At 42.2% G+C, this 23,454-nt stretch overlaps 72 pseudogenes; all 72 read left to right on the top strand.

Moving 5' to 3' along the window:
- The first annotated feature begins 24 nt into the window (after positions 1-24).
- LOC134588973 (5S ribosomal RNA) lies at positions 25-143 on the top strand (annotated as a pseudogene).
- Positions 144-277: 134 nt separating this feature from the next.
- LOC134594102 (5S ribosomal RNA) lies at positions 278-396 on the top strand (annotated as a pseudogene).
- A 134-nt stretch (positions 397-530) lies between these two features.
- LOC134597060 (5S ribosomal RNA) lies at positions 531-649 on the top strand (annotated as a pseudogene).
- A 134-nt stretch (positions 650-783) lies between these two features.
- On the top strand, positions 784-902 carry LOC134587950 (5S ribosomal RNA; annotated as a pseudogene).
- A 134-nt stretch (positions 903-1,036) lies between these two features.
- Positions 1,037-1,155, top strand: LOC134594910 (5S ribosomal RNA; annotated as a pseudogene).
- Positions 1,156-1,289: 134 nt separating this feature from the next.
- Positions 1,290-1,408, top strand: LOC134596077 (5S ribosomal RNA; annotated as a pseudogene).
- A 225-nt stretch (positions 1,409-1,633) lies between these two features.
- Positions 1,634-1,752, top strand: LOC134596719 (5S ribosomal RNA; annotated as a pseudogene).
- A 134-nt stretch (positions 1,753-1,886) lies between these two features.
- LOC134594101 (5S ribosomal RNA) lies at positions 1,887-2,005 on the top strand (annotated as a pseudogene).
- A 225-nt stretch (positions 2,006-2,230) lies between these two features.
- LOC134595919 (5S ribosomal RNA) lies at positions 2,231-2,349 on the top strand (annotated as a pseudogene).
- Positions 2,350-2,483: 134 nt separating this feature from the next.
- LOC134587857 (5S ribosomal RNA) lies at positions 2,484-2,602 on the top strand (annotated as a pseudogene).
- A 134-nt stretch (positions 2,603-2,736) lies between these two features.
- LOC134595462 (5S ribosomal RNA) lies at positions 2,737-2,855 on the top strand (annotated as a pseudogene).
- A 461-nt stretch (positions 2,856-3,316) lies between these two features.
- LOC134598113 (5S ribosomal RNA) lies at positions 3,317-3,435 on the top strand (annotated as a pseudogene).
- Positions 3,436-3,569: 134 nt separating this feature from the next.
- On the top strand, positions 3,570-3,688 carry LOC134595811 (5S ribosomal RNA; annotated as a pseudogene).
- A 134-nt stretch (positions 3,689-3,822) lies between these two features.
- LOC134588341 (5S ribosomal RNA) lies at positions 3,823-3,941 on the top strand (annotated as a pseudogene).
- Positions 3,942-4,075: 134 nt separating this feature from the next.
- LOC134594100 (5S ribosomal RNA) lies at positions 4,076-4,194 on the top strand (annotated as a pseudogene).
- Positions 4,195-4,420: 226 nt separating this feature from the next.
- Positions 4,421-4,539, top strand: LOC134594441 (5S ribosomal RNA; annotated as a pseudogene).
- Positions 4,540-4,673: 134 nt separating this feature from the next.
- On the top strand, positions 4,674-4,792 carry LOC134596678 (5S ribosomal RNA; annotated as a pseudogene).
- Positions 4,793-5,169: 377 nt separating this feature from the next.
- Positions 5,170-5,288, top strand: LOC134596461 (5S ribosomal RNA; annotated as a pseudogene).
- A 134-nt stretch (positions 5,289-5,422) lies between these two features.
- Positions 5,423-5,540, top strand: LOC134589086 (5S ribosomal RNA; annotated as a pseudogene).
- A 225-nt stretch (positions 5,541-5,765) lies between these two features.
- Positions 5,766-5,884, top strand: LOC134588766 (5S ribosomal RNA; annotated as a pseudogene).
- Positions 5,885-6,018: 134 nt separating this feature from the next.
- LOC134594099 (5S ribosomal RNA) lies at positions 6,019-6,137 on the top strand (annotated as a pseudogene).
- Positions 6,138-6,271: 134 nt separating this feature from the next.
- LOC134595548 (5S ribosomal RNA) lies at positions 6,272-6,390 on the top strand (annotated as a pseudogene).
- A 134-nt stretch (positions 6,391-6,524) lies between these two features.
- LOC134594909 (5S ribosomal RNA) lies at positions 6,525-6,643 on the top strand (annotated as a pseudogene).
- A 134-nt stretch (positions 6,644-6,777) lies between these two features.
- Positions 6,778-6,896, top strand: LOC134596570 (5S ribosomal RNA; annotated as a pseudogene).
- Positions 6,897-7,030: 134 nt separating this feature from the next.
- Positions 7,031-7,149, top strand: LOC134594494 (5S ribosomal RNA; annotated as a pseudogene).
- A 134-nt stretch (positions 7,150-7,283) lies between these two features.
- On the top strand, positions 7,284-7,402 carry LOC134588269 (5S ribosomal RNA; annotated as a pseudogene).
- A 134-nt stretch (positions 7,403-7,536) lies between these two features.
- On the top strand, positions 7,537-7,655 carry LOC134596216 (5S ribosomal RNA; annotated as a pseudogene).
- A 134-nt stretch (positions 7,656-7,789) lies between these two features.
- On the top strand, positions 7,790-7,908 carry LOC134594097 (5S ribosomal RNA; annotated as a pseudogene).
- Positions 7,909-8,629: 721 nt separating this feature from the next.
- LOC134594418 (5S ribosomal RNA) lies at positions 8,630-8,748 on the top strand (annotated as a pseudogene).
- Positions 8,749-8,882: 134 nt separating this feature from the next.
- On the top strand, positions 8,883-9,001 carry LOC134594427 (5S ribosomal RNA; annotated as a pseudogene).
- Positions 9,002-9,135: 134 nt separating this feature from the next.
- On the top strand, positions 9,136-9,254 carry LOC134595918 (5S ribosomal RNA; annotated as a pseudogene).
- Positions 9,255-9,631: 377 nt separating this feature from the next.
- LOC134596076 (5S ribosomal RNA) lies at positions 9,632-9,750 on the top strand (annotated as a pseudogene).
- Positions 9,751-9,884: 134 nt separating this feature from the next.
- Positions 9,885-10,003, top strand: LOC134594096 (5S ribosomal RNA; annotated as a pseudogene).
- Positions 10,004-10,471: 468 nt separating this feature from the next.
- LOC134597219 (5S ribosomal RNA) lies at positions 10,472-10,590 on the top strand (annotated as a pseudogene).
- A 134-nt stretch (positions 10,591-10,724) lies between these two features.
- LOC134594095 (5S ribosomal RNA) lies at positions 10,725-10,843 on the top strand (annotated as a pseudogene).
- Positions 10,844-11,068: 225 nt separating this feature from the next.
- On the top strand, positions 11,069-11,187 carry LOC134594417 (5S ribosomal RNA; annotated as a pseudogene).
- Positions 11,188-11,321: 134 nt separating this feature from the next.
- Positions 11,322-11,440, top strand: LOC134597049 (5S ribosomal RNA; annotated as a pseudogene).
- A 134-nt stretch (positions 11,441-11,574) lies between these two features.
- LOC134595917 (5S ribosomal RNA) lies at positions 11,575-11,693 on the top strand (annotated as a pseudogene).
- A 134-nt stretch (positions 11,694-11,827) lies between these two features.
- LOC134589134 (5S ribosomal RNA) lies at positions 11,828-11,936 on the top strand (annotated as a pseudogene).
- A 134-nt stretch (positions 11,937-12,070) lies between these two features.
- LOC134596075 (5S ribosomal RNA) lies at positions 12,071-12,189 on the top strand (annotated as a pseudogene).
- Positions 12,190-12,323: 134 nt separating this feature from the next.
- Positions 12,324-12,442, top strand: LOC134594093 (5S ribosomal RNA; annotated as a pseudogene).
- A 134-nt stretch (positions 12,443-12,576) lies between these two features.
- On the top strand, positions 12,577-12,695 carry LOC134596074 (5S ribosomal RNA; annotated as a pseudogene).
- A 478-nt stretch (positions 12,696-13,173) lies between these two features.
- Positions 13,174-13,292, top strand: LOC134596853 (5S ribosomal RNA; annotated as a pseudogene).
- A 134-nt stretch (positions 13,293-13,426) lies between these two features.
- LOC134594425 (5S ribosomal RNA) lies at positions 13,427-13,545 on the top strand (annotated as a pseudogene).
- Positions 13,546-13,679: 134 nt separating this feature from the next.
- Positions 13,680-13,798, top strand: LOC134595916 (5S ribosomal RNA; annotated as a pseudogene).
- A 377-nt stretch (positions 13,799-14,175) lies between these two features.
- Positions 14,176-14,294, top strand: LOC134596073 (5S ribosomal RNA; annotated as a pseudogene).
- A 134-nt stretch (positions 14,295-14,428) lies between these two features.
- LOC134594092 (5S ribosomal RNA) lies at positions 14,429-14,547 on the top strand (annotated as a pseudogene).
- A 468-nt stretch (positions 14,548-15,015) lies between these two features.
- Positions 15,016-15,134, top strand: LOC134597218 (5S ribosomal RNA; annotated as a pseudogene).
- A 134-nt stretch (positions 15,135-15,268) lies between these two features.
- LOC134594091 (5S ribosomal RNA) lies at positions 15,269-15,387 on the top strand (annotated as a pseudogene).
- Positions 15,388-15,612: 225 nt separating this feature from the next.
- On the top strand, positions 15,613-15,731 carry LOC134594416 (5S ribosomal RNA; annotated as a pseudogene).
- A 134-nt stretch (positions 15,732-15,865) lies between these two features.
- On the top strand, positions 15,866-15,984 carry LOC134597350 (5S ribosomal RNA; annotated as a pseudogene).
- Positions 15,985-16,118: 134 nt separating this feature from the next.
- LOC134595914 (5S ribosomal RNA) lies at positions 16,119-16,237 on the top strand (annotated as a pseudogene).
- A 134-nt stretch (positions 16,238-16,371) lies between these two features.
- LOC134589133 (5S ribosomal RNA) lies at positions 16,372-16,480 on the top strand (annotated as a pseudogene).
- Positions 16,481-16,614: 134 nt separating this feature from the next.
- On the top strand, positions 16,615-16,733 carry LOC134594090 (5S ribosomal RNA; annotated as a pseudogene).
- A 468-nt stretch (positions 16,734-17,201) lies between these two features.
- Positions 17,202-17,320, top strand: LOC134594089 (5S ribosomal RNA; annotated as a pseudogene).
- A 134-nt stretch (positions 17,321-17,454) lies between these two features.
- Positions 17,455-17,573, top strand: LOC134594088 (5S ribosomal RNA; annotated as a pseudogene).
- Positions 17,574-17,798: 225 nt separating this feature from the next.
- LOC134594493 (5S ribosomal RNA) lies at positions 17,799-17,917 on the top strand (annotated as a pseudogene).
- A 377-nt stretch (positions 17,918-18,294) lies between these two features.
- LOC134594087 (5S ribosomal RNA) lies at positions 18,295-18,413 on the top strand (annotated as a pseudogene).
- Positions 18,414-18,638: 225 nt separating this feature from the next.
- On the top strand, positions 18,639-18,757 carry LOC134594492 (5S ribosomal RNA; annotated as a pseudogene).
- A 620-nt stretch (positions 18,758-19,377) lies between these two features.
- Positions 19,378-19,496, top strand: LOC134596797 (5S ribosomal RNA; annotated as a pseudogene).
- Positions 19,497-19,630: 134 nt separating this feature from the next.
- LOC134594548 (5S ribosomal RNA) lies at positions 19,631-19,749 on the top strand (annotated as a pseudogene).
- Positions 19,750-19,974: 225 nt separating this feature from the next.
- LOC134594086 (5S ribosomal RNA) lies at positions 19,975-20,093 on the top strand (annotated as a pseudogene).
- Positions 20,094-20,227: 134 nt separating this feature from the next.
- LOC134595913 (5S ribosomal RNA) lies at positions 20,228-20,346 on the top strand (annotated as a pseudogene).
- Positions 20,347-20,480: 134 nt separating this feature from the next.
- LOC134594085 (5S ribosomal RNA) lies at positions 20,481-20,599 on the top strand (annotated as a pseudogene).
- A 134-nt stretch (positions 20,600-20,733) lies between these two features.
- LOC134594084 (5S ribosomal RNA) lies at positions 20,734-20,852 on the top strand (annotated as a pseudogene).
- Positions 20,853-21,078: 226 nt separating this feature from the next.
- Positions 21,079-21,197, top strand: LOC134594440 (5S ribosomal RNA; annotated as a pseudogene).
- A 134-nt stretch (positions 21,198-21,331) lies between these two features.
- Positions 21,332-21,450, top strand: LOC134594081 (5S ribosomal RNA; annotated as a pseudogene).
- A 134-nt stretch (positions 21,451-21,584) lies between these two features.
- Positions 21,585-21,703, top strand: LOC134594080 (5S ribosomal RNA; annotated as a pseudogene).
- Positions 21,704-21,928: 225 nt separating this feature from the next.
- On the top strand, positions 21,929-22,047 carry LOC134594079 (5S ribosomal RNA; annotated as a pseudogene).
- A 377-nt stretch (positions 22,048-22,424) lies between these two features.
- LOC134594078 (5S ribosomal RNA) lies at positions 22,425-22,543 on the top strand (annotated as a pseudogene).
- Positions 22,544-22,768: 225 nt separating this feature from the next.
- On the top strand, positions 22,769-22,887 carry LOC134594077 (5S ribosomal RNA; annotated as a pseudogene).
- Positions 22,888-23,021: 134 nt separating this feature from the next.
- Positions 23,022-23,140, top strand: LOC134595101 (5S ribosomal RNA; annotated as a pseudogene).
- Positions 23,141-23,454: the final 314 nt, after the last annotated feature.

Below are 23,454 nucleotides of genomic sequence, written 5' to 3'. Positions count from 1 at the left end.
GCGAGATCGCATTCTCTTAATTTCCCTTACGGCCATACCAGTCTGAAAATGCCTGATCTCGTCAGATCTCGGAAGCCATCCAGACTCGGGCCTGGTTAGTACTTGTATTTGAGACCAACTAGGAACCTCAGGTGCCGTAAGCTTTTGTTTATTTATTTTTTGCATTATGATGTCATAATCAGACCACTTTTTTCCCTATGCAGAAGCGTCTTGTCTTTTGTCGCAACCAGAGTTTGATATTCTACCAACATTAGCGAGATCGCATTCTCTTAATTTCACTTACGGCCATACCAGTCTGAAAATGCCTGATCTCGTCAGATCTCGGAAGCCATCCAGACTCGGGCCTGGTTAGTACTTGTATGGGAGACCAACTAGGAACCTCAGGTGCCGTAAGCTTTTGTTTATTTCTTTTTTGCATTATGATGTCATAATCAGACCACTTTTTTCCCTATCCAGAAGCGTCTTGTCTTTTGTCGCAACCAGAGTTTGATATTCTACCAACATTAGCGAGATCGCATTCTCTTAATTTCACTTACGGCCATACCAGTCTGAAAATGCCTGATCTCGTCAGATCTCGGAAGCCATCCAGACTCGGGCCTGGTTAGTACTTGAATGGGAGACCAACTAGGAACCTCAGGTGCCGTAAGCTTTTGTTTATTTCTTTTTTGCATTATGATGTCATAATCAGACCACTTTTTTCCCTATCCAGAAGCGTCTTGTCTTTTGTCGCAACCAGAGTTTGATATTCTACCAACATTAGCGAGATCGCATTCTCTTAATTTCACTTACGGCCATACCAGTCTGAAAATGCCTGATCTCGTCAGATCTCGGAAGCCATCCAGACTTGGGCCTGGTTAGTACTTGTATGGGAGACCAACTAGGAACCTCAGGTGCCGTAAGCTTTTGTTTATTTCTTTTTTGCATTATGATGTCATAATCAGACCACTTTTTTCCCTATCCAGAAGCGTCTTGTCTTTTGTCGCAACCAGAGTTTGATATTCTACCAACATTAGCGAGATCACATTCTCTTAATTTCACTTATGGCCATACCAGTCTGAAAATGCCTGATCTCGTCAGATCTCGGAAGCCATCCAGACTCGGGCCTGGTTAGTACTTGTATGGGAGACCAACTAGGAACCTCAGGTGCCGTAAGCTTTTGTTTATTTCTTTTTTGCATTATGATGTCATAATCAGACCACTTTTTTCCCTATCCAGAAGCGTCTTGTCTTTTGTCGCAACCAGAGTTTGATATTCTACCAACATTAGCGAGATCGCATTCTCTTAATTTCACTTACGGCCATACCAGTCTGAAAATGCCTGATCTCGTCAGATCTTGGAAGCCATCCAGACTCGGGCCTGGTTAGTACTTGTATGGGAGACCAACTAGGAACCTCAGGTGCCGTAAGCTTTAGTTTATTTCTTTTTTGCATTATGATGTCATAATCAGACCACTTTTTTCCCTATGGGAGACCAACTAGGAACCTCAGGTGCCGTAAGCTTTTGTTTATTTATTTTTTGCATTATGATGTCATAATCAGACCACTTTTTTCCCTATGCAGAAGCGTCTTGTCTTTTGTCGCAACCAGAGTTTGATATTCTACCAACATTAGCGAGATCTCATTCTCTTAATTTCACTTACGGCCATACCAGTCTGAAAATGCCTGATCTCATCAGATCTCGGAAGCCATCCAGACTCGGGCCTGGTTAGTACTTGTATGGGAGACCAACTAGGAACCTCAGGTGCCGTAAGCTTTTGTTTATTTCTTTTTTGCATTATGATGTCATAATCAGACCACTTTTTTCCCTATCCAGAAGCGTCTTGTCTTTTGTCGCAACCAGAGTTTGATATTCTACCAACATTAGCGAGATCGCATTCTCTTAATTTCACTTACGGCCATACCAGTCTGAAAATGCCTGATCTCGTCAGATCTCGGAAGCCATCCAGACTCGGGCCTGGTTAGTACTTGTATGGGAGACCAACTAGGAACCTCAGGTGCCGTAAGCTTTAGTTTATTTCTTTTTTGCATTATGATGTCATAATCAGACCACTTTTTTCCCTATGGGAGACCAACTAGGAACCTCAGGTGCCGTAAGCTTTTGTTTATTTCTTTTTTGCATTATGATGTCATAATCAGACCACTTTTTTCCCTATCCAGAAGCGTCTTGTCTTTTGTCGCAACCAGAGTTTGATATTCTACCAACATTAGCGAGATCGCATTCTCTTAATTTCACTTACGGCCATACCAGTCTGAAAATGCCTGATCTCGTCAGATCTCGGAAGCCATCCAGACTCGGGTCTGGTTAGTACTTGTATGGGAGACCAACTAGGAACCTCAGGTGCCGTAAGCTTTTGTTTATTTCTTTTTTGCATTATGATGTCATAATCAGACCACTTTTTTCCCTATCCAGAAGCATCTTGTCTTTTGTCGCAACCAGAGTTTGATATTCTACCAACATTAGCGAGATCGCATTCTCTTAATTTCACTTACGGCCATACCAGTCTGAAAATGCCTGATCTCGTCAGATCTCGGAAGCCATCCAGACTCGAGCCTGGTTAGTACTTGTATGGGAGACCAACTAGAAAACTCAGGTGCCGTAAGCTTTTGTTTATTTCTTTTTTGCATTATGATGTCATAATCAGACCACTTTTTTCCCTATCCAGAAGCATCTTGTCTTTTGTCGCAACCAGAGTTTGATATTCTACCAACATTAGCGAGATCGCATTCTCTTAATTTCACTTACGGCCATACCAGTCTGAAAATGCCTGATCTCGTCAGATCTCGGAAGCCATCCAGACTCGGGCCTGGTTAGTACTTGTATGGGAGGCCAACTAGGAACCTCAGGTGCCGTAAGCTTTAGTTTATTTCTTTTTTGCATTATGATGTCATAATCAGACCACTTTTTTCCCTATGGGAGACCAACTAGGAACCTCAGGTGCCGTAAGCTTTTGTTTATTTCTTTTTTGCATTATGATGTCATAATCAGACCACTTTTTTCCCTATGCAGAAGCGTCTTGTCTTTTGTCACAACCAGAGTTTGATATTCTACCAACATTAGCGAGATCGCATTCTTTTAATTTCACTTACGGCCATACCAGTCTGAAAATGCCTGATCTCGTCAGATCTCGGGCCTGGTTAGTACTTGTATGGGAGACCAACTAGGAACCTCAGGTGCCGTAAGCTTTTGTTTATTTATTTTTTGCATTATGATGTCATAATCAGACCACTTTTTTCCCTATCCAGAAGCGTCCTGTCTTTTGTCGCAACCAGAGTTTGATATTCTACCAACATTAGCGAGATCGCATTCTCTTAATTTCACTTACGGCCATACCAGTCTGAAAATGCCTGATCTTGTCAGATCTCGGAAGCCATCCAGACTCGGGTCTGGTTAGTACTTGTATGGGAGACCAACTAGGAACCTCAGGTGCCGTAAGCTTTTGTTTATTTCTTTTTTGCATTATGATGTCATAATCAGACCACTTTTTTCCCTATCCAGAAGCATCTTGTCTTTTGTCGCAACCAGAGTTTGATATTCTACCAACATTAGCGAGATCGCATTCTCTTAATTTCACTTACGGCCATACCAGTCTGAAAATGCCTGATCTCGTCAGATCTCGGAAGCCATCCAGACTCGGGCCTGGTTAGTAGTTGTATGGGAGACCAACTAGGAACCTCAGGTGCCGTAAGCTTTTGTTTATTTCTTTTTTGCATTATGATGTCATAATCAGACCACTTTTTTCCCTATCCAGAAGCGTCTTTTCTTTTGTCGCAACCAGAGTTTGATATTCTACCAACATTAGCGAGATCGCATTCTCTTAATTTCACTTACAGCCATACCAGTCTGAAAATGCCTGATCTCGTCAGATCTCGGAAGCCATCCAGACTCGTGCCTGGTTAGTACTTGTATGGGAGACCAACTAGGAACCTCAGGTGCCGTAAGCTTTAGTTTAATTCTTTTTTGCATTATGATGTCATAATCAGACCACTTTTTTCCCTATGCAGAAGCGTCTTGTCTTTTGTCGCAACCAGAGTTTGATATTCTACCAACATTAGCGAGATCTCATTCTCTTAATTTCACTTACGGCCATACCAGTCTGAAAATGCCTGATCTCGTCAGATCTCGGAAGCCATCCAGACTCGGGCCTGGTTAGTACTTGTATGGGAGACCAACTAGGAACCTCAGGTGCCGTAAGCTTTAGTTTTATTTCTTTTTTGCATTATGATGTCATAATCAGACCACTTTTTTCCCTATGGGAGACCAACTAGGAACCTCAGGTGCCGTAAGCTTTTGTTTATTTCTTTTTTGCATTATGATGTCATAATCAGACCACTTTTTTCCCTATCCAGAAGCGTCTTGTCTTTTGTCGCAAACAGAGTTTGATATTCTACCAACATTAGCGAGATCGCATTCTCTTAATTTCCCTTACGGCCATACCAGTCTGAAAATGCCTGATCTCGTCAGATCTCGGAAGCCATCCAGACTTGGGCCTGGTTAGTACTTGTATGGGAGACCAACTAGGAACCTCAGGTGCTGTAAGCTTTTGTTTATTTCTTTTTTGCATTATGATGTCATAATCAGACCACTTTTTTCCCTATCCAGAAGCGTCTTGTCTTTTGTCGCAACCAGAGTTTGATATTCTACCAACATTAGCGAGATCGCATTCTCTTAATTTCACTTACGGCCATACCAGTCTGAAAATGCCTGATCTCATCAGATCTCAGAAGTCATCCAGACTCGGGCCTGGTTAGTACTTGTATGGGAGACCAACTAGGAACCTCAGGTGCCGTAAGCTTTTGTTTATTTCTTTTTTGCATTATGATGTCATAATCAGACCACTTTTTTCCCTATCCAGAAGCGTCTTGTCTTTTGTCGCAACCAGAGTTTGATATTCTACCAACATTAGCGAGATCGCATTCTCTTAATTTCACTTACGGCCATACCAGTCTGAAAATGCCAGATTTCGGAAGCCATCCAGACTCGGGTCTGGTTAGTACTTGTATGGGAGACCAACTAGGAACCTCAGGTGCCGTAAGCTTTTGTTTATTTCTTTTTTGCATTATGATGTCATAATCAGACCACTTTTTTCCCTATCCAGAAGCATCTTGTCTTTTGTCGCAACCAGAGTTTGATATTCTACCAACATTAGCGAGATCGCATTCTCTTAATTTCACTTACGGCCATACCAGTCTGAAAATGCCTGATCTTGTCAGATCTCGGAAGCCATCCAGACTCGGGCCTGGTTAGTACTTGTATGGGAGACCAACTAGGAACCTCAGGTGCCGTAAGCTTTTGTTTATTTCTTTTTTGCATTATGATGTCATAATCAGACCACTTTTTTCCCTATCCAGAAGCGTCTTGTCTTTTGTCGCAACCAGAGTTTGATATTCTACCAACATTAGCGAGATCGCATTCTCTTAATTTCACTTACGGCCATACCAGTCTGAAAATGCCTATCTCGTCAGATCTCGGAAGCCATCCAGACTCGGGCCTGGTTAGTACTTGTATGGGAGACCAACTAGGAACCTCAGGTGCCGTAAACTTTAGTTTATTTCTTTTTTGCATTATGATGTCATAATCAGACCACTTTTTTCCCTATGGGAGACCAACTAGGAACCTCAGCTGCCGTAAGCTTTTGTTTATTTCTTTTTTGCATTATGATGTCATAATCAGACCACTTTTTTCCCTATCCAGAAGCGTCTTGTCTTTTGTCGCAACCAGAGTTTGATATTCTACCAACATTAGCGAGATCGCATTCTCTTAATTTCCCTTACGGCCATACCAGTCTGAAAATGCCTGATCTCATCAGATCTCGGAAGCCATCCAGACTCGGGCCTGGTTAGTACTTGTATTTGAGACCAACTAGGAACCTCAGGTGCCGTAAGCTTTTGTTTATTTATTTTTTGCATTATGATGTCATAATCAGACCACTTTTTTCCCTATGCAGAAGCGTCTTGTCTTTTGTCGCAACCAGAGTTTGATATTCTACCAACATTAGCGAGATCTCATTCTCTTAATTTCACTTACGGCCATACCAGTCTGAAAATGCCTGATCTCGTCAGATCTCGGAAGCCATCCAGACTCGGGCCTGGTTAGTACTTGTATGGGAGACCAACTAGGAACCTCAGGTGCCGTAAGCTTTTGTTTATTTCTTTTTTGCATTATGATGTCATAATCAGACCACTTTTTTCCCTATCCAGAAGCGTCTTGTCTTTTGTCGCAACCAGAGTTTGATATTCTACCAACATTAGCGAGATCGCATTCTCTTAATTTCACTTACGGCCATACCAGTCTGAAAATGCCTGATCTCGTCAGATCTCGGAAGCCATCCAGATTCGGGCCTGGTTAGTACTTGTATGGGAGACCAACTAGGAACCTCAGGTGCCGTAAGCTTTAGTTTATTTCTTTTTTGCATTATGATGTCATAATCAGACCACTTTTTTCCCTATCCAGAAGCGTCTTGTCTTTTGTCGCAACCAGAGTTTGATATTCTACCAACATTAGCGAGATCGCATTCATTTAATTTCACTTATGGCCATACCAGTCTGAAAATGCCTGATCTCGTCAGATCTCGGAAGCCATCCAGACTCGGGCCTGGTTAGTACTTGTATGGGAGACCAACTAGGAACCTCAGGTGCCGTAAGCTTTTGTTTATTTCTTTTTTGCATTATGATGTCATAATCAGACCACTTTTTTCCCTATCCAGAAGCGTCTTGTCTTTTGTCGCAACCAGAGTTTGATATTCTACCAACATTAGCGAGATCACATTCTCTTAATTTCACTTATGGCCATACCAGTCTGAAAATGCCTGATCTTATCAGATCTCGGAAGCCATCCAGACTCGGGCCTGGTTAGTACTTGTATGGGAGACCAACTAGGAACCTCAGGTGCCGTAAGCTTTTGTTTATTTCTTTTTTGCATTATGATGTCATAATCAGACCACTTTTTTCCCTATCCAGAAGCGTCTTGTCTTTTGTCGCAACCAGAGTTTGATATTCTACCAACATTAGCGAGATCGCATTCTCTTAATTTCACTTACGGCCATACCAGTCTGAAAATGCCTGATCTCGTCAGATCTCGGAAGCTATCCAGACTCGGGTCTGGTTAGTACTTGTATGGGAGACCAACTAGGAACCTCAGGTGCCGTAAGCTTTTGTTTATTTCTTTTTTGCATTATGATGTCATAATCAGACCACTTTTTTCCCTATCCAGAAGCATCTTGTCTTTTGTCGCAACCAGAGTTTGATATTCTACCAACATTAGCGAGATCGCATTCTCTTAATTTCACTTACGGCCATACCAGTCTGAAAATGCCTGATCTCGTCAGATCTCGGAAGCCATCCAGACTCGGGCCTGGTTAGTACTTGTATGGGAGAACAACTAGGAACCTCAGGTGCCATAAGCTTTTGTTTATTTCTTTTTTGCATTATGATGTCATAATCAGACCACTTTTTTCCCTATCCAGAAGCGTCTTGTCTTTTGTCGCAACCAGAGTTTGATATTCTACCAACATTAGCGAGATCACATTCTCTTAATTTCACTTATGGCCATACCAGTCTGAAAATGCCTGATCTCGTCAGATCTCGGAAGCCATCCAGACTCGGGCCTGGTTAGTACTTGTATGGGAGACCAACTAGGAACCTCAGGTGTCGTAAGCTTTTGTTTATTTCTTTTTTGCATTATGATGTCATAATCAGACCACTTTTTTCCCTATCCAGAAGCGTCTTGTCTTTTGTCGCAACCAGAGTTTGATATTCTACCAACATTAGCGAGATCGCATTCTCTTAATTTCACTTACGGCCATACCAGTCTGAAAATGCCTGATCTCGTCAGATCTCGGAAGCCATCCAGACTCGGGCCTGGTTAGTACTTGTATGGGAGACCAACTAGGAACCTCAGGTGCCGTAAGCTTTTGTTTATTTCTTTTTTGCATTATGATGTCATAATGAGACCACTTTTTTCCCTATCCAGAAGCGTCTTGTCTTTTGTCGCAACCAGAGTTTGATATTCTACCAACATTAGCGAGATCGCATTCGCTTAATTTCACTTACGGCCATACCAGTCTGAAAATGCCAGATCTTGGAAGCCATCCAGACTCGGGCCTGGTTAGTACTTGTATGGGAGACCAACTAGGAACCTCAGGTGCCGTAAGCTTTAGTTTATTTCTTTTTTGCATTATGATGTCATAATCAGACCACTTTTTTCCCTATGGGAGACCAACTAGGAACCTCAGGTGCCGTAAGCTTTTGTTTATTTCTTTTTTGCATTATGATGTCATAATCAGACCACTTTTTTCCCTATCCAGAAGCGTCTTGTCTTTTGTCGCAACCAGAGTTTGATATTCTACCAACATTAGCGAGATCGCATTCTCTTAATTTCCCTTACGGCCATACCAGTCTGAAAATGCCTGATCTCGTCAGATCTCGGAAGCCATCCAGACTCGGGCCTTGTTAGTACTTGTATTTGAGACCAACTAGGAACCTCAGGTGCCGTAAGCTTTTGTTTATTTATTTTTTGCATTATGATGTCATAATCAGACCACTTTTTTCCCTATGCAGAAGCGTCTTGTCTTTTGTCGCAACCAGAGTTTGATATTCTACCAACATTAGCGAGATCGCATTCTCTTAATTTCACTTACGGCCATACCAGTCTGAAAATGCCTGATCTCGTCAGATCTCGGAAGCCATCCAGACTCGGGCCTGGTTAGTACTTGTATGGGAGACCAACTAGGAACCTCAGGTGCCGTAAGCATTTGTTTATTTCTTTTTTGCATTATGATGTCATAATCAGACCACTTTTTTCCCTATCCAGAAGCGTCTTGTCTTTTGTCGCAACCAGAGTTTGATATTCTACCAACATTAGCGAGATCGCATTCTCTTAATTTCACTTACGGCCATACCAGTCTGAAAATGCCAGATCTCGTCAGATCTCGGAAGCCATCCAGACTCGGGCCTGGTTAGTACTTGAATGGGAGACCAACTAGGAACCTCAGGTGCCGTAAGCTTTTGTTTATTTCTTTTTTGCATTATGATGTCATAATCAGACCACTTTTTTCCCTATCCAGAAGCGTCTTGTCTTTTGTCGCAACCAGAGTTTGATATTCTACCAACATTAGCGAGATCGCATTCTCTTAATTTCACTTACGGCCATACCAGTCTGAAAATGCCTGATCTCGTCAGATCTCGGAAGCCATCCAGACTCGGGTCTGGTTAGTACTTGTATGGGAGACCAACTAGGAACCTCAGGTGCCGTAAGCTTTTGTTTATTTCTTTTTTGCATTATGATGTCATAATCAGACCACTTTTTTCCCTATCCAGAAGCGTCTTGTCTTTTGTCGCAACCAGAGTTTGATATTCTACCAACATTAGCGAGATCACATTCTCTTAATTTCACTTATGGCCATACCAGTCTGAAAATGCCTGATCTCGGAAGCCATCCAGACTCGGGCCTGGTTAGTACTTGTATGGGAGACCAACTAGGAACCTCAGGTGCCGTAAGCTTTTGTTTATTTCTTTTTTGCATTATGATGTCATAATCAGACCACTTTTTTTCCTATCCAGAAGCGTCTTGTCTTTTGTCGCAACCAGAGTTTGATATTCTACCAACATTAGCGAGATCGCATTCTCTTAATTTCACTTACGGCCATACCAGTCTGAAAATGCCTGATCTCGTCAGATCTTGGAAGCCATCCAGACTCGGGCCTGGTTAGTACTTGTATGGGAGACCAACTAGGAACCTCAGGTGCCGTAAGCTTTTGTTTATTTCTTTTTTGCATTATGATGTCATAATGAGACCACTTTTTTCCCTATCCAGAAGCGTCTTGTCTTTTGTCGCAACCAGAGTTTGATATTCTACCAACATTAGCGAGATCGCATTCTCTTAATTTCACTTACGGCCATACCAGTCTGAAAATGCCTGATCTCGTCAGATCTCGGAAGCCATCCAGACTCGGGCCTGGTTAGTACTTGTATGGGAGACCAACTAGGAACCTCAGGTGCCGTAAGCTTTAGTTTATTTCTTTTTTGCATTATGATGTCATAATCAGACCACTTTTTTCCCTATGGGAGACCAACTAGGAACCTCAGGTGCCGTAAGCTTTTGTTTATTTATTTTTTGCATTATGATGTCATAATCAGACCACTTTTTTCCCTATGCAGAAGCGTCTTGTCTTTTGTCGCAACCAGAGTTTGATATTCTACCAACATTAGCGAGATCGCATTCTCATAATTTCACTTACGGCCATACCAGTCTGAAAATGCCAGATCTCGGAAGCCATCCAGACTCGGGCCTGGTTAGTACTTGTATGGGAGACCAACTAGGAACCTCAGGTGCCGTAAGCTTTTGTTTATTTATTTTTTGCATTATGATGTCATAATCAGACCACTTTTTTCCCTATGCAGAAGCGTCTTGTCTTTTGTCGCAACCAGAGTTTGATATTCTACCAACATTAGCGAGATCTCATTCTCTTAATTTCACTTACGGCCATACCAGTCTGAAAATGCCTGATCTCGTCAGATCGCGGAAGCCATCCAGACTCGGGCCTGGTTAGTACTTGTATGGGAGACCAACTAGGAACCTCAGGTGCCGTAAGCTTTTGTTTATTTCTTTTTTGCATTATGATGTCATAATCAGACCACTTTTTTCCCTATCCAGAAGCGTCTTGTCTTTTGTCGCAACCAGAGTTTGATATTCTACCAACATTAGCGAGATCGCATTCTCTTAATTTCACTTACGGCCATACCAGTCTGAAAATGCCTGATCTCGTCAGATCTCGGAAGCCATCCAGACTCGGGCCTGGTTAGTACTTGTATGGGAGACCAACTAGGAACCTCAGGTGCCGTAAGCTTTAGTTTATTTCTTTTTTGCATTATGATGTCATAATCAGACCACTTTTTTCCCTATGGGAGACCAACTAGGAACCTCAGGTGCCGTAAGCTTTTGTTTATTTCTTTTTTGCATTATGATGTCATAATCAGACCACTTTTTTCCCTATCCAGAAGCGTCTTGTCTTTTGTCGCAACCAGAGTTTGATATTCTACCAACATTAGCGAGATCGCATTCTCTTAATTTCACTTACGGCCATACCAGTCTGAAAATGCCTGATCTCGTCAGATCTCGGAAGCCATCCAGACTCGGGCCTGGTTAGTACTTGTATGGGAGACCAACTAGGAACCTCAGGTGCCGTAAGCATTTGTTTATTTCTTTTTTGCATTATGATGTCATAATCAGACCACTTTTTTCCCTATCCAGAAGCGTCTTGTCTTTTGTCGCAACCAGAGTTTGATATTCTACCAACATTAGCGAGATCGCATTCTCTTAATTTCACTTACGGCCATACCAGTCTGAAAATGCCTGATCTCGTCAGATCTCGGAAGCCATCCAGACTCGGGCCTGGTTAGTACTTGAATGGGAGACCAACTAGGAACCTCAGGTGCCGTAAGCTTTTGTTTATTTCTTTTTTGCATTATGATGTCATAATCAGACCACTTTTTTCCCTATCCAGAAGCGTCTTGTCTTTTGTCGCAACCAGAGTTTGATATTCTACCAACATTAGCAAGATCGCATTCTCTTAATTTCACTTACGGCCATACCAGTCTGAAAATGCCTGATCTCGTCAGATCTCGGAAGCCATCCAGACTCGGGTCTGGTTAGTACTTGTATGGGAGACCAACTAGGAACCTCAGGTGCCGTAAGCTTTTGTTTATTTCTTTTTTGCATTATGATGTCATAATCAGACCACTTTTTTCCCTATCCAGAAGCGTCTTGTCTTTTGTCGCAACCAGAGTTTGATATTCTACCAACATTAGCGAGATCACATTCTCTTAATTTCGCTTATGGCCATACCAGTCTGAAAATGCCTGATCTCGGAAGCCATCCAGACTCGGGCCTGGTTAGTACTTGTATGGGAGACCAACTAGGAACCTCAGGTGCCGTAAGCTTTTGTTTATTTCTTTTTTGCATTATGATGTCATAATCAGACCACTTTTTTTCCTATCCAGAAGCGTCTTGTCTTTTGTCGCAACCAGAGTTTGATATTCTACCAACATTAGCGAGATCGCATTCTCTTAATTTCACTTACGGCCATACCAGTCTGAAAATGCCTGATCTCGTCAGATCTTGGAAGCCATCCAGACTCGGGCCTGGTTAGTACTTGTATGGGAGACCAACTAGGAACCTCAGGTGCCGTAAGCTTTTGTTTATTTCTTTTTTGCATTATGATGTCATAATCAGACCACTTTTTTCCCTATCCAGAAGCGTCTTGTCTTTTGTCGCAACCAGAGTTTGATATTCTACCAACATTAGCGAGATCGCATTCTCTTAATTTCACTTACGGCCATACCAGTCTGAAAATGCCTGATCTCGTCAGATCTCGGAAGCCATCCAGACTCGGGCCTGGTTAGTACTTGTATGGGAGACCAACTAGGAACCTCAGGTGCCGTAAGCTTTTGTTTATTTCTTTTTTGCATTATGATGTCATAATGAGACCACTTTTTTCCCTATCCAGAAGCGTCTTGTCTTTTGTCGCAACCAGAGTTTGATATTCTACCAACATTAGCGAGATCGCATTCGCTTAATTTCACTTACGGCCATACCAGTCTGAAAATGCCTGATCTCGTCAGATCTTGGAAGCCATCCAGACTCGGGCCTGGTTAGTACTTGTATGGGAGACCAACTAGGAACCTCAGGTGCCGTAAGCTTTAGTTTATTTCTTTTTTGCATTATGATGTCATAATCAGACCACTTTTTTCCCTATGGGAGACCAACTAGGAACCTCAGGTGCCGTAAGCTTTTGTTTATTTCTTTTTTGCATTATGATGTCATAATCAGACCACTTTTTTCCCTATCCAGAAGCGTCTTGTCTTTTGTCGCAACCAGAGTTTGATATTCTACCAACATTAGCGAGATCGCATTCTCTTAATTTCCCTTACGGCCATACCAGTCTGAAAATGCCTGATCTCGTCAGATCTCGGAAGCCATCCAGACTCGGGCCTTGTTAGTACTTGTATTTGAGACCAACTAGGAACCTCAGGTGCCGTAAGCTTTTGTTTATTTATTTTTTGCATTATGATGTCATAATCAGACCACTTTTTTCCCTATGCAGAAGCGTCTTGTCTTTTGTCGCAACCAGAGTTTGATATTCTACCAACATTAGCGAGATCGCATTCTCTTAATTTCACTTACGGCCATACCAGTCTGAAAATGCCTGATCTCGTCAGATCTCGGAAGCCATCCAGACTCGGGCCTGGTTAATACTTGTATGGGAGACCAACTAGGAACCTCAGGTGCCGTAAGCATTTGTTTATTTCTTTTTTGCATTATGATGTCATAATCAGACCACTTTTTTCCCTATCCAGAAGCGTCTTGTCTTTTGTCGCAACCAGAGTTTGATATTCTACCAACATTAGCGAGATCGCATTCTCTTAATTTCACTTACGGCCATACCAGTCTGAAAATGCCAGATCTCGTCAGATCTCGGAAGCCATCCAGACTCGGGCCTGGTTAGTACTTGAATGGGAGACCAACTAGGAACCTCAGGTGCCGTAAGCTTTTGTTTATTTCTTTTTTGCATTATGATGTCATAATCAGACCACTTTTTTCCCTATCCAGAAGCGTCTTGTCTTTTGTCGCAACCAGAGTTTGATATTCTACCAACATTAGCGAGATCGCATTCTCTTAATTTCACTTACGGCCATACCAGTCTGAAAATGCCTGATCTCGTCAGATCTCGGAAGCCATCCAGACTCGGGTCTGGTTAGTACTTGTATGGGAGACCAACTAGGAACCTCAGGTGCCGTAAGCTTTTGTTTATTTCTTTTTTGCATTATGATGTCATAATCAGACCACTTTTTTCCCTATCCAGAAGCGTCTTGTCTTTTGTCGCAACCAGAGTTTGATATTCTACCAACATTAGCGAGATCACATTCTCTTAATTTCACTTATGGCCATACCAGTCTGAAAATGCCTGATCTCGGAAGCCATCCAGACTCGGGCCTGGTTAGTACTTGTATGGGAGACCAACTAGGAACCTCAGGTGCCGTAAGCTTTTGTTTATTTCTTTTTTGCATTATGATGTCATAATCAGACCACTTTTTTTCCTATCCAGAAGCGTCTTGTCTTTTGTCGCAACCAGAGTTTGATATTCTACCAACATTAGCGAGATCGCATTCTCTTAATTTCACTTACGGCCATACCAGTCTGAAAATGCCTGATCTCGTCAGATCTTGGAAGCCATCCAGACTCGGGCCTGGTTAGTACTTGTATGGGAGACCAACTAGGAACCTCAGGTGCCGTAAGCTTTTGTTTATTTCTTTTTTGCATTATGATGTCATAATGAGACCACTTTTTTCCCTATCCAGAAGCGTCTTGTCTTTTGTCGCAACCAGAGTTTGATATTCTACCAACATTAGCGAGATCGCATTCTCTTAATTTCACTTACGGCCATACCAGTCTGAAAATGCCTGATCTCGTCAGATCTCGGAAGCCATCCAGACTCGGGCCTGGTTAGTACTTGTATGGGAGACCAACTAGGAACCTCAGGTGCCGTAAGCTTTAGTTTATTTCTTTTTTGCATTATGATGTCATAATCAGACCACTTTTTTCCCTATGGGAGACCAACTAGGAACCTCAGGTGCCGTAAGCTTTTGTTTATTTATTTTTTGCATTATGATGTCATAATCAGACCACTTTTTTCCCTATGCAGAAGCGTCTTGTCTTTTGTCGCAACCAGAGTTTGATATTCTACCAACATTAGCGAGATCGCATTCTCATAATTTCACTTACGGCCATACCAGTCTGAAAATGCCAGATCTCGGAAGCCATCCAGACTCGGGCCTGGTTAGTACTTGTATGGGAGACCAACTAGGAACCTCAGGTGCCGTAAGCTTTTGTTTATTTATTTTTTGCATTATGATGTCATAATCAGACCACTTTTTTCCCTATGCAGAAGCGTCTTGTCTTTTGTCGCAACCAGAGTTTGATATTCTACCAACATTAGCGAGATCTCATTCTCTTAATTTCACTTACGGCCATACCAGTCTGAAAATGCCTGATCTCGTCAGATCGCGGAAGCCATCCAGACTCGGGCCTGGTTAGTACTTGTATGGGAGACCAACTAGGAACCTCAGGTGCCGTAAGCTTTTGTTTATTTCTTTTTTGCATTATGATGTCATAATCAGACCACTTTTTTCCCTATCCAGAAGCGTCTTGTCTTTTGTCGCAACCAGAGTTTGATATTCTACCAACATTAGCGAGATCGCATTCTCTTAATTTCACTTACGGCCATACCAGTCTGAAAATGCCTGATCTCGTCAGATCTCGGAAGCCATCCAGACTCGGGCCTGGTTAGTACTTGTATGGGAGACCAACTAGGAACCTCAGGTGCCGTAAGCTTTAGTTTATTTCTTTTTTGCATTATGATGTCATAATCAGACCACTTTTTTCCCTATGGGAGACCAACTAGGAACCTCAGGTGCCGTAAGCTTTTGTTTATTTCTTTTTTGCATTATGATGTCATAATCAGACCACTTTTTTCCCTATCCAGAAGCGTCTTGTCTTTTGTCGCAACCAGAGTTTGATATTCTACCAACATTAGCGAGATCGCATTCTCTTAATTTCACTTACGGCCATACCAGTCTGAAAATGCCTGATCTCGTCAGATCTCGGAAGCCATCCAGACTCGGGCCTGGTTAGTACTTGTATGGGAGACCAACTAGGAACCTCAGGTGCCGTAAGCATTTGTTTATTTCTTTTTTGCATTATGATGTCATAATCAGACCACTTTTTTCCCTATCCAGAAGCGTCTTGTCTTTTGTCGCAACCAGAGTTTGATATTCTACCAACATTAGCGAGATCGCATTCTCTTAATTTCACTTACGGCCATACCAGTCTGAAAATGCCTGATCTCGTCAGATCTCGGAAGCCATCCAGACTCGGGGCTGGTTAGTACTTGAATGGGAGACCAACTAGGAACCTCAGGTGCCGTAAGCTTTTGTTTATTTCTTTTTTGCATTATGATGTCATAATCAGACCACTTTTTTCCCTATCCAGAAGCGTCTTGTCTTTTGTCGCAACCAGAGTTTGATATTCTACCAACATTAGCAAGATCGCATTCTCTTAATTTCACTTACGGCCATACCAGTCTGAAAATGCCTGATCTCGTCAGATCTCGGAAGCCATCCAGACTCGGGTCTGGTTAGTACTTGTATGGGAGACCAACTAGGAACCTCAGGTGCCGTAAGCTTTTGTTTATTTCTTTTTTGCATTATGATGTCATAATCAGACCACTTTTTTCCCTATCCAGAAGCGTCTTGTCTTTTGTCGCAACCAGAGTTTGATATTCTACCAACATTAGCGAGATCACATTCTCTTAATTTCGCTTATGGCCATACCAGTCTGAAAATGCCTGATCTCGGAAGCCATCCAGACTCGGGCCTGGTTAGTACTTGTATGGGAGACCAACTAGGAACCTCAGGTGCCGTAAGCTTTTGTTTATTTCTTTTTTGCATTATGATGTCATAATCAGACCACTTTTTTTCCTATCCAGAAGCGTCTTGTCTTTTGTCGCAACCAGAGTTTGATATTCTACCAACATTAGCGAGATCGCATTCTCTTAATTTCACTTACGGCCATACCAGTCTGAAAATGCCTGATCTCGTCAGATCTCGGAAGCCATCCAGACTCGGGCCTGGTTAGTACTTGTATGGGAGACCAACTAGGAACCTCAGGTGCCGTAAGCTTTAGTTTATTTCTTTTTTGCATTATGATGTCATAATCAGACCACTTTTTTCCCTATGGGAGACCAACTAGGAACCTCAGGTGCCGTAAGCTTTTGTTTATTTATTTTTTGCATTATGATGTCATAATCAGACCACTTTTTTCCCTATGCAGAAGCGTCTTGTCTTTTGTCGCAACCAGAGTTTGATATTCTACCAACATTAGCGAGATCGCATTCTCATAATTTCACTTACGGCCATACCAGTCTGAAAATGCCAGATCTCGGAAGCCATCCAGACTCGGGCCTGGTTAGTACTTGTATGGGAGACCAACTAGGAACCTCAGGTGCCGTAAGCTTTTGTTTATTTATTTTTTGCATTATGATGTCATAATCAGACCACTTTTTTCCCTATGCAGAAGCGTCTTGTCTTTTGTCGCAATCAGAGTTTGATATTCTACCAACATTAGCGAGATCTCATTCTCTTAATTTCACTTACGGCCATACCAGTCTGAAAATGCCTGATCTCGTCAGATCTCGGAAGCCATCCAGACTCGGGCCTGGTTAGTACTTGTATGGGAGACCAACTAGGAACCTCAGGTGCCGTAAGCTTTTGTTTATTTCTTTTTTGCATTATGATGTCATAATCAGACCACTTTTTTCCCTATCCAGAAGCGTCTTGTCTTTTGTCGCAACCAGAGTTTGATATTCTACCAACATTAGCGAGATCGCATTCTCTTAATTTCACTTACGGCCATACCAGTCTGAAAATGCCTGATCTCGTCAGATCTCGGAAGCCATCCAGACTCGGGCCTGGTTAGTACTTGTATGGGAGACCAACTAGGAACCTCAGGTGCCGTAAGCTTTAGTTTATTTCTTTTTTGCATTATGATGTCATAATCAGACCACTTTTTTCCCTATGGGAGACCAACTAGGAACCTCAGGTGCCGTAAGCTTTTGTTTATTTCTTTTTTGCATTATGATGTCATAATCAGACCACTTTTTTCCCTATCCAGAAGCGTCTTGTCTTTTGTCGCAACCAGAGTTTGATATTCTACCAACATTAGCGAGATCGCATTCTCTTAATTTCACTTACGGCCATACCAGTCTGAAAATGCCTGATCTCGTCAGATCTCGGAAGCTATCCAGACTCGGGTCTGGTTAGTACTTGTATGGGAGACCAACTAGGAACCTCAGGTGCCGTAAGCTTTTGTTTATTTCTTTTTTGCATTATGATGTCATAATCAGACCACTTTTTTCCCTATCCAGAAGCATCTTGTCTTTTGTCGCAACCAGAGTTTGATATTCTACCAACATTAGCGAGATCGCATTCTCTTAATTTCACTTACGGCCATACCAGTCTGAAAATGCCAGATCTCGGAAGCCATCCAGACTCGAGCCTGGTTAGTACTTGTATGGGAGACCAACTAGGAAACTCAGGTGCCGTAAGCTTTTGTTTATTTCTTTTTTGCATTATGATGTCATAATCAGACCACTTTTTTCCCTATCCAGAAGCATCTTGTCTTTTGTCGCAACCAGAGTTTGATATTCTACCAACATTAGCGAGATCGCATTCTCTTAATTTCACTTACGGCCATACCAGTCTGAAAATGCCTGATCTCGTCAGATCTCGGAAGCCATCCAGACTCGGGCCTGGTTAGTACTTGTATGGGAGACCAACTAGGAACCTCAGGTGCCGTAAGCTTTAGTTTATTTCTTTTTTGCATTATGATGTCATAATCAGACCACTTTTTTCCCTATGGGAGACCAACTAGGAACCTCAGGTGCCGTAAGCTTTTGTTTATTTCTTTTTTGCATTATGATGTCATAATCAGACCACTTTTTTCCCTATCCAGAAGCGTCTTGTCTTTTGTCGCAACCAGAGTTTGATATTCTACCAACATTAGCGAGATCGCATTCTCTTAATTTCACTTACGGCCATACCAGTCTGAAAATGCCTGATCTCGTCAGATCTCGGAAGCTATCCAGACTCGGGTCTGGTTAGTACTTGTATGGGAGACCAACTAGGAACCTCAGGTGCCGTAAGCTTTTGTTTATTTCTTTTTTGCATTATGATGTCATAATCAGACCACTTTTTTCCCTATCCAGAAGCATCTTGTCTTTTGTCGCAACCAGAGTTTGATATTCTACCAACATTAGCGAGATCGCATTCTCTTAATTTCACTTACGGCCATACCAGTCTGAAAATGCCAGATCTCGGAAGCCATCCAGACTCGAGCCTGGTTAGTACTTGTATGGGAGACCAACTAGGAAACTCAGGTGCCGTAAGCTTTTGTTTATTTCTTTTTTGCATTATGATGTCATAATCAGACCACTTTTTTCCCTATCCAGAAGCATCTTGTCTTTTGTCGCAACCAGAGTTTGATATTCTACCAACATTAGCGAGATCTCATTCTCTTAATTTCACTTACGGCCATACCAGTCTGAAAATGCCAGATCTCGGAAGCCATCCAGACTCGGGCCTGGTTAGTACTTGTATGGGAGACCAACTAGGAACCTCAGGTGCCGTAAGCTTTTGTTTATTTCTTTTTTGCATTATGATGTCATAATCAGACCACTTTTTTCCCTATCCAGAAGCGTCTTGTCTTTTGTCGCAACCAGAGTTTGATATTCTACCAACATTAGCGAGATCGCATTCTCTTAATTTCACTTACGGCCATACCAGTCTGAAAATGCCTGATCTCGTCAGATCTCGGAAGCCATCCAGACTCGAGCCTGGTTAGTACTTGTATGGGAGACCAACTAGGAAACTCAGGTGCCGTAAGCTTTTGTTTATTTCTTTTTTGCATTATGATGTCATAATCAGACCACTTTTTTCCCTATCCAGAAGCATCTTGTCTTTTGTCGCAACCAGAGTTTGATATTCTACCAACATTAGCGAGATCGCATTCTCTTAATTTCACTTACGGTCATACCAGTCTGAAAATGCCTGATCTCGTCAGATCTCGGAAGCCATCCAGACTCGGGCCTGGTTAGTACTTGTATGGGAGACCAACTAGGAACCTCAGGTGCCGTAAGCTTTAGTTTATTTCTTTTTTGCATTATGATGTCATAATCAGACCACTTTTTTCCCTATGGGAGACCAACTAGGAACCTCAGGTGCCGTAAGCTTTTGTTTATTTCTTTTTTGCATTATGATGTCATAATCAGACCACTTTTTTCCCTATGCAGAAGCGTCTTGTCTTTTGTCACAACCAGAGTTTGATATTCTACCAACATTAGCGAGATCGCATTCTTTTAATTTCACTTACGGCCATACCAGTCTGAAAATGCCTGATCTCGTCAGATCTCGGAAGCCATCCAGACTCGGGCCTGGTTAGTACTTGTATGGGAGACCAACTAGGAACCTCAGGTGCCGTAAGCTTTTGTTTATTTATTTTTTGCATTATGATGTCATAATCAGACCACTTTTTTCCCTATCCAGAAGCGTCTTGTCTTTTGTCGCAACCAGAGTTTGATATTCTACCAACATTAGCGAGATCGCATTCTCTTAATTTCACTTACGGCCATACCAGTCTGAAAATGCCTGATCTCGTCAGATCTCGGAAGCCATCCAGACTCGGGTCTGGTTAGTACTTGTATGGGAGACCAACTAGGAACCTCAGGTGCCGTAAGCTTTTGTTTATTTCTTTTTTGCATTATGATGTCATAATCAGACCACTTTTTTCCCTATCCAGAAGCATCTTGTCTTTTGTCGCAACCAGAGTTTGATATTCTACCAACATTAGCGAGATCGCATTCTCTTAATTTCACTTACGGCCATACCAGTCTGAAAATGCCTGATCTCGTCAGATCTCGGAAGCCATCCAGACTCGGGCCTGGTTAGTACTTGTATGGGAGACCAACTAGGAACCTCAGGTGCCGTAAGCTTTTGTTTATTTCTTTTTTGCATTATGATGTCATAATCAGACCACTTTTTTCCCTATGCAGAAGCGTCTTGTCTTTTGTCGCAACCAGAGTTTGATATTCTACCAACATTAGCGAGATCTCATTCTCTTAATTTCACTTACGGCCATACCAGTCTGAAAATGCCTGATCTCGTCAGATCTCGGAAGCCATCCAGACTCGGGCCTGGTTAGTACTTGTATGGGAGACCAACTAGGAACCTCAGGTGCCGTAAGCTTTAGTTTTATTTCTTTTTTGCATTATGATGTCATAATCAGACCACTTTTTTCCCTATGGGAGACCAACTAGGAACCTCAGGTGCCGTAAGCTTTTGTTTATTTCTTTTTTGCATTATGATGTCATAATCAGACCACTTTTTTCCCTATCCAGAAGCGTCTTGTCTTTTGTCGCAAACAGAGTTTGATATTCTACCAACATTAGCGAGATCGCATTCTCTTAATTTCCCTTACGGCCATACCAGTCTGAAAATGCCTGATCTCGTCAGATCTCGGAAGCCATCCAGACTTGGGCCTGGTTAGTACTTGTATGGGAGACCAACTAGGAACCTCAGGTGCTGTAAGCTTTTGTTTATTTCTTTTTTGCATTATGATGTCATAATCAGACCACTTTTTTCCCTATCCAGAAGCGTCTTGTCTTTTGTCGCAACCAGAGTTTGATATTCTACCAACATTAGCGAGATCGCATTCTCTTAATTTCACTTACGGCCATACCAGTCTGAAAATGCCTGATCTCGTCAGATCTCGGAAGCCATCCAGACTCGGGCCTGGTTAGTACTTGTATGGGAGACCAACTAGGAACCTCAGGTGCCGTAAGCTTTTGTTTATTTCTTTTTTGCATTATGATGTCATAATGAGACCACTTTTTTCCCTATCCAGAAGCGTCTTGTCTTTTGTCGCAACCAGAGTTTGATATTCTACCAACATTAGCGAGATCGCATTCTCTTAATTTCACTTACGGCCATACCAGTCTGAAAATGCCTGATCTCGTCAGATCTCGGAAGCCATCCAGACTCGGGCCTGGTTAGTACTTGTATGGGAGACCAACTAGGAACCTCAGGTGCCGTAAGCTTTAGTTTATTTCTTTTTTGCATTATGATGTCATAATCAGACCACTTTTTTCCCTATGGGAGACCAACTAGGAACCTCAGGTGCCGTAAGCTTTTGTTTATTTATTTTTTGCATTATGATGTCATAATCAGACCACTTTTTTCCCTATGCAGAAGCGTCTTGTCTTTTGTCGCAACCAGAGTTTGATATTCTACCAACATTAGCGAGATCGCATTCTCATAATTTCACTTACGGCCATACCAGTCTGAAAATGCCTGATCTCGTCAGATCTCGGAAGCCATCCAGACTCGGGCCTGGTTAGTACTTGTATGGGAGACCAACTAGGAACCTCAGGTGCCGTAAGCTTTTGTTTATTTATTTTTTGCATTATGATGTCATAATCAGACCACTTTTTTCCCTATGCAGAAGCGTCTTGTCTTTTGTCGCAACCAGAGTTTGATATTCTACCAACATTAGCGAGATCTCATTCTCTTAATTTCACTTACGGCCATACCAGTCTGAAAATGCCAGATCTCGGAAGCCATCCAGACTCGGGCCTGGTTAGTACTTGTATGGGAGACCAACTAGGAACCTCAGGTGCCGTAAGCTTTTGTTTATTTCTTTTTTGCATTATGATGTCATAATCAGACCACTTTTTTCCCTATCCAGAAGCGTCTTGTCTTTTGTCGCAACCAGAGTTTGATATTCTACCAACATTAGCGAGATCGCATTCTCTTAATTTCACTTACGGCCATACCAGTCTGAAAATGCCTGATCTCGTCAGATCTCGGAAGCCATCCAGACTCGGGCCTGGTTAGTACTTGTATGGGAGACCAACTAGGAACCTCAGGTGCCGTAAGCTTTAGTTTATTTCTTTTTTGCATTATGATGTCATAATCAGACCACTTTTTTCCCTATGGGAGACCAACTAGGAACCTCAGGTGCCGTAAGCTTTTGTTTATTTCTTTTTTGCATTATGATGTCATAATCAGACCACTTTTTTCCCTATCCAGAAGCGTCTTGTCTTTTGTCGCAACCAGAGTTTGATATTCTACCAACATTAGCGAGATCGCATTCGTTTAATTTCACTTACGGCCATACCAGTCTGAAAATGCCTGATCTCGTCAGATCTCGGAAGCCATCCAGACTCGGGCCTGGTTAGTACTTGTATGGGAGACCAACTAGGAACCTCAGGTGCCGTAAGCTTTTGTTTATTTCTTTTTTGCATTATGATGTCATAATCAGACCACTTTTTTCCCTATCCAGAAGCGTCTTGTCTTTTGTCGCAACCAGAGTTTGATATTCTACCAACATTAGCGAGATCGCATTCTCTTAATTTCACTTACGGCCATACCAGTCTGAAAATGCCTGATCTCGTCAGATCTCGGAAGATATCCAGACTCGGGTCTGGTTAGTACTTGTATGGGAGACCAACTAGGAACCTCAGGTGCCGTAAGCTTTTGTTTATTTCTTTTTTGCATTATGATGTCATAATCAGACCACTTTTTTCCCTATCCAGAAGCATCTTGTCTTTTGTCGCAACCAGAGTTTGATATTCTACCAACATTAGCGAGATCGCATTCTCTTAATTTCACTTACGGCCATACCAGTCTGAAAATGCCAGATCTCGGAAGCCATCCAGACTCGAGCCTGGTTAGTACTTGTATGGGAGACCAACTAGGAAACTCAGGTGCCGTAAGCTTTTGTTTATTTCTTTTTTGCATTATGATGTCATAATCAGACCACTTTTTTCCCTATCCAGAAGCATCTTGT

The sequence above is a fragment of the Pelobates fuscus genome, chromosome 2 (assembly GCF_036172605.1).
Source record: "Pelobates fuscus isolate aPelFus1 chromosome 2, aPelFus1.pri, whole genome shotgun sequence".
Lineage (NCBI taxonomy): Eukaryota > Metazoa > Chordata > Amphibia > Anura > Pelobatidae > Pelobates > Pelobates fuscus.
The sequence above is the reverse complement of the archived record's forward strand: the minus strand, read 5'-3'. Positions and strand labels throughout refer to the sequence as shown.